Genomic DNA, 5,436 nt, shown 5'->3' with positions numbered 1-5,436 from the left:
TAGTTCCTTTGACTTCTGGAATATCACATTCCACGCCCTTCGATCCCTTAGTGTAGAAGCTGCTAGATCTTGTGTTATCCTGATTGTATTTCCACAGTACTTGAATTGTTTCTTTCTGGCTACTTGCAATATTTTCTCCTTGACCAGGAAACTCTGGAATTTGGCCAGGAGTTTCTCTTTCTGGATCTCTTTCAGGCAGTGATCAGTGGATTCCTTGGATACTTATTTTGCCCTCTGGTTCTAGAATCTCAGGGCAATTTTCCTTGATAATTTCATGAAAGATGATGTCTAGGTTTTTGAGCCTCCTTTTCCATTTGTCTAATTCTGCTTTTGAAAGCATTCTTCTCCTCACTGGCTTTTTGAACCCCTTTTGCCAATTAAATTAGCCTATTTTTCAAGGTATTATTTTCTTCATTTTTTTTCATCTCCTTTAGCAAGGTGTTGACTTGTTTTTCATGCTTTTCTTGCATCTCTCTCATTTCTCTTCCCAGTTTTTACTCCACCTCTCTAACTTGATTTTCAAAATCCTTTTTAAGCTCTTCCATTGCCTGAGCCCATTGAATATTTATTCTGGATGTTTGGGATACAGAAGCCTTGACTCCTGTGTCTTTCCCTGATGGTAAGCATTGTTCTTCCTCATCTGAAAGGAAGGGAGGAGATACTTGTTCACCAAGAAAGTTGCCTTCTGTGGTCTTATTTTTTTTCCCTTTTCTGGGCATTTTCCCAGCCAGTGACTTAACTTTTGAGTATCCTCTCCACCCCCACCTTGCCTCCAGATCTGCTCAGCCAGTGCTTGGGTTCTGAGATTCAAATGCTGCTTCCCAGCCACAGGTCTTTGTGTGGGGGCAGGGCTGCTATTCATTGTGAGATTAAGTTTAGGTGCTCAGGTGGGGGCAGGGCCACCTCAAGGGGCTCAGTTCCCTCAGGGGCTTTATGAGGAGACCTTCAACAATGGATCCAAGCTTCTGCCTGCTTTGGGAGCCCTTGTCCCCTGCTGCCTCTGCTGCTGCCTCCCAGCCAAAGAGACCCTCTCACCGACCTTCAGTACCTGTGGGTGGAGAGACCTGTGCAGCCTCTGGTGATTCTGTCCCTGAAGCCTGCTCAGATCTGCTCCTCTTTGTGCCTAGGCCAAGGCAGGGCTGGGTTCTGCTCCAAGTCCAGTGCGCTACGGACCTTTCGCGTCTGTTTTTCAGTTCTCTCTGGAACAGAAATCTCCTCCACTCCCTTGTTCTGTGGCTTCTGCTGCTCCTGAACTTGTTGGGAGTTCTTCTTTACAGGTATTTTATGGGCTGTGAGTTTCGGAGCTAGCATATATGTGTCTTTCTTCTCCACCATCTTGGCTCCTCCTCCTGATGTTTTCTTTTTACATTGAAAATGTCTTCTATTGAATTTTATAAAATAAAACCACATTTAAATAATCTCTATTTACTTATTTTCTTCAGACAGCATGACTATAATCTATGATTCTCATATTACTCAAGGAGATTGCATTTACAATAACTATTCCTTTCAACAGGACAGCTGTTTGATTCCAACACAGAATGTTGAGATGTTCTCCATAGCCTAAAGGACAGTGGCATAGGTTTTAGAGTTACAAAGTAGGCACTGAACCATAGGTTCCACTTATAACTTATTTTATGGCAAAATTTCTTGAAGAAGAAAATTACCAAACTCTTCCATGGCTGTTTTCTTTTCTTGAAAACTGAGTACCACCTTCTTAGGGAGAATAATGAGGATGATGAAACCATACTTGGTACTTGACCTCGTTCTGTGTATTGGAAGAGGTGGCATTTGGATGGTGGAAGAATGTACAATAGGTAGTTCTAGTAGGTCCTAGAAATCTGTCCTTCCCATCTTCAGTGTTTATTAGGATGCACAATAGCTCAGAAATATCTTCTTTTTTGCTCACAAAAGTTTCCTTTTCCTAGTTACCTGACTTTTAGCAGATGTCTGTTTTTCCTTTGTTTTTGTCTTGTTGCAGGGCTTCAATGACTCTGGAAGACCGTGATATTGATGATGTTGTACAGCTCTGCTTACTTAAATCCACTTCATGGGCAAGTCAGGACATCACCCTTGATGTCATTGGGCCTCTGAAAAAGGACAAACAACATCATTTCTCAGAGTCTTCATTTGATCATCTGTAAAATAAAGGGTTTGAACTAGATGTTACCTGCCAACCAGGATCCTGTAATACTATGATTGATTGTTTCTGATGTATTTGCATTGTCTGTCTTCAGTCTTTACCTCTGCCTCTTTGAATTAACTGGCATCTTCTTGTCACTGGACCCAGATGGCTCAGGAGGGGAAAGTGAGGTTGGTGACCTTGCATAGCCCTCCCTTATTCAAAACAAAGTCAAGTGCAAATCATATCATCATTTCTCTGATGTCATGGTCTTCTTTGAAAACGAAGGATGAATACAGACTGTGAGTAGACCAAGCTGCCTGAGTGGGGACCTAGCTAACTGGGTAATGCAGCTCATCCTCTCCCTTCTCTCTCCTTTTACCCTTTCTTTGGGGTTTACTGATTAGATGTCATTCCTTCCTTCCTTCCCTCCTTTTTTCTCATTCCCAAAACCTTAAACCCAGTGTACTCTGAAGCCAATGGGCTAGACAACAATAGGTCCCTGCCCAAGCTCCACTTAGTGACTGATTTGGAGTGATTATTATTAATAACAGTTTCTGTTGATTTATTTATTTTTTCTTTTGTTCATTAAAAGGGCCATTCCCTGACTGCTTCTTAAAGAAACCTATTCACTCAGTGGCCATTACCTCCCTCAAAATGAGTACCTGAAAAGGCCAGCCTAAAAAGGCCAAGGTCTCCCATTGTATCCTGGGCCATCTCCAGTCATTTCTCTGATGTCATGGTCTTCTTTGAAAAGAAAGAACAAATAGCATTCATATCCTTTGACCATTCATCTGTTGGGGAATGACTTGTATTCTTGTAAATTTGATTGAATTCGCCATATATTTTAGAAATGAAACTTTTATCGCACACAGTAGTTGTAAAAATTATTTCCAAATTTTCTACTTCCCTCCTAATCATGGTTGCATTGGTTTTGTTTGTGTAAAAAGTTTTCAATTTAATGTAATCAAAATTATCTATTTTGAATTTCATAATATAAGCACATTTTTAGAGGCATTTCTTTTTTTTTTGCTGTAGCAAAGAACTAGAATGAAATGCTCATCTATCAGCTAAAGAATGGCTGAATAAATTTCAACATATAATTTAATGGACAAGTACTTCATTGTTATGGATGATGAATATGAAGAATTTATAGGAGTAACAGAATATAATTGCTTAAGGAGGCATATATATATGTATATATATATACATATATATGTATATATATTCAAACAGAGCCATTGTGCCAAATTGGTTTGCTTAATTGTACTTCTTTGTTACAAAGAAAGCTTATATTAGTGGGGGAGGGGGAGTGTCACTGGAAAGTCATAGCAGTGTTTTCTTTCTTTTTTTAGGCATCAACAAATAAAAAAGTGTTTTGGGAGATAGTGCCAACATGGCAGAGGAAAGGCAGGAACTTGCCTGAATTTTCCTTGAAACCCCTCAAAATACCTTTAAATCATACCTCAAAGCAAGTTCTAGAGCAACAGAACCCACAAAAAAATGGAGTGAAACAATTTTCCAGGACAAAACAACTTAGAAGGTTCGTAGGAAAGAGCTGTTTCACCAGCGTGAGAGCAGAGCACAGTCTGGCTCAGGCCACATCAGCACAGATTGTGCCAGCACAGGCCAGGCCACAGCAAATCAGGAGCAGAGCTAGGGGCATCCGAATCAATGGTAGTAGTGGCAATTTCCGAACTTCTCAGCCTGTAGATGATAAGGGGGTCAGACAACTAGTCAGAAGATTATAGGGGTTCCTTTGCTGGCACCAGGGACAGGACTATGTTGCATTGCACATACTTGGATCTGGCTTGCAATCCTGGATCTTAATCCCAGGACAAGAAAGAGCACCAGCATGTTAGAGCTTGTGGCCATAGGGAAGTTGGGACTGTGGTCACAGTTCCAGGGCAAAAAAGGCAGATGCTCACAGACCACAGTACAGGCCAGGAGGATAATAAACATACTTTTCCCTAGATTATACCATCTCTAAAGAAGTGAAAACTTACAGGTCCCTAAAATTTTCTTCATAAACAGTTGTAGAAAAACCCTGAAGCTTGGGATGGTACTCCCTCCATTCCAGAAGCAGAGCCCAACTTTAGCATAGAATTAAAAATCAAGAGATAGGCTGGAAAATAAGCAAACAGCAGACAAAGATGCTTACTACAGAAAGTTACTATGGTGATAGGGAAGATCAAAACACAAACTCAGAAGAAGACAACAAAGTCAAAACTGCTATGTTCAAAGTCCCAAGGAAAAATATGAATTGGTCCCAGGCCATGGAAGAGCTCAAAAATGATTTTAAAAACCAAGTAAGAGTGGGAGAGAAAAAATTGTGAAGGGAGAGGAGAGTGATGCAAGAAAATAATGAAAAAAGAGTCAGCAGCTTGGTAAAAAAGGCACACAAAATACTGAAAACACTACTTTTTAAAACAGAATAGACCACATGGCAGAAGAGACATAAAAGTCCAATGAAAAGAATACCTTGAAGAGCAGAATTGGCTAAATGGAAAAACGATATACACAATTCACTGAGGAGAAGAACTTATTAAAAAGCTGAATTCTCCAAATGGAAAAGGAGGTATGAAAGCTCACTGAAGAAAATAATTCTTTAAAAATTGGAATTGGATAAGTGGAAATTAATGACTTTTATTAGCCATCAAAAACTATAAAACAAAATCAAAAGAATGAAAAAGTAGAAGACAATGTGAAATACCTTATTGGAAAAAAAATGGACCTGGAAAATAGATCCAAGAGAGATAATTTAAGAATTATTGGAATATCTGAAAGCCATGATTACAAAAAGAGCCTAGACGTCATCTTTCAAGATATTTTCAAGGAAAATTGCCCTGACATTTTAGAATAGGAGAGTAAAGTTGAAATTGAAAGAATCTACCAGTTACCACCTAAAAGAGATCTCCAAATGAAAATTTCCTGGAATTTTATACCCAAATTCCAGAGCTCCCAGGTCAAGGAAAAAATATTGCAAGCAGCCAAAAAAGAGGCAATTCAAGTATTATGGATCCGCAGACAAGATATTACAAGATTTAGCAGCTTCCATGTTAAGGCACTGCAGGACTTAGAATATGGTATTTTGTAGGGCAAAAGTGTTAGAATTATAATCAAGGATCATCAACCTACCAAAACTGAGTATACTTCTGCAGGGGGAAAATGGATATTCAATGAAAAAAGGACTTTCAATCATTCCCAATGAAAAAATCAGAGATTAGTAGAAAATTTGGCTTTCAAATACAAGAATCAAAAGAAGCATAAAACAGTAAACAAGAAAGAGAAATCATAAGGGATTCAATGATGTT

General features: G+C 39.2%; 1 long non-coding RNA gene across 1 annotated transcript; it reads left to right on the top strand.

Annotated features, from left to right (window-relative positions):
- Window positions 1–2,098: 2,098 nt before the first annotated feature.
- On the top strand, window positions 2,099–4,140 carry LOC140496907 (uncharacterized). Its single transcript, XR_011964446.1, has 2 exons — window positions 2,099–2,424; window positions 3,478–4,140. It is a non-coding gene; the product is annotated as an uncharacterized lncRNA (long non-coding RNA).
- Window positions 4,141–5,436: the final 1,296 nt, after the last annotated feature.

This window comes from Notamacropus eugenii, chromosome 3 (genome assembly GCF_028372415.1).
Source record: "Notamacropus eugenii isolate mMacEug1 chromosome 3, mMacEug1.pri_v2, whole genome shotgun sequence".
In the NCBI taxonomy this organism is placed as follows: domain Eukaryota; kingdom Metazoa; phylum Chordata; class Mammalia; order Diprotodontia; family Macropodidae; genus Notamacropus; species Notamacropus eugenii.
Note: the sequence above shows the minus strand (reverse complement) of the source record. Positions and strands in the feature narration are given on the sequence as shown.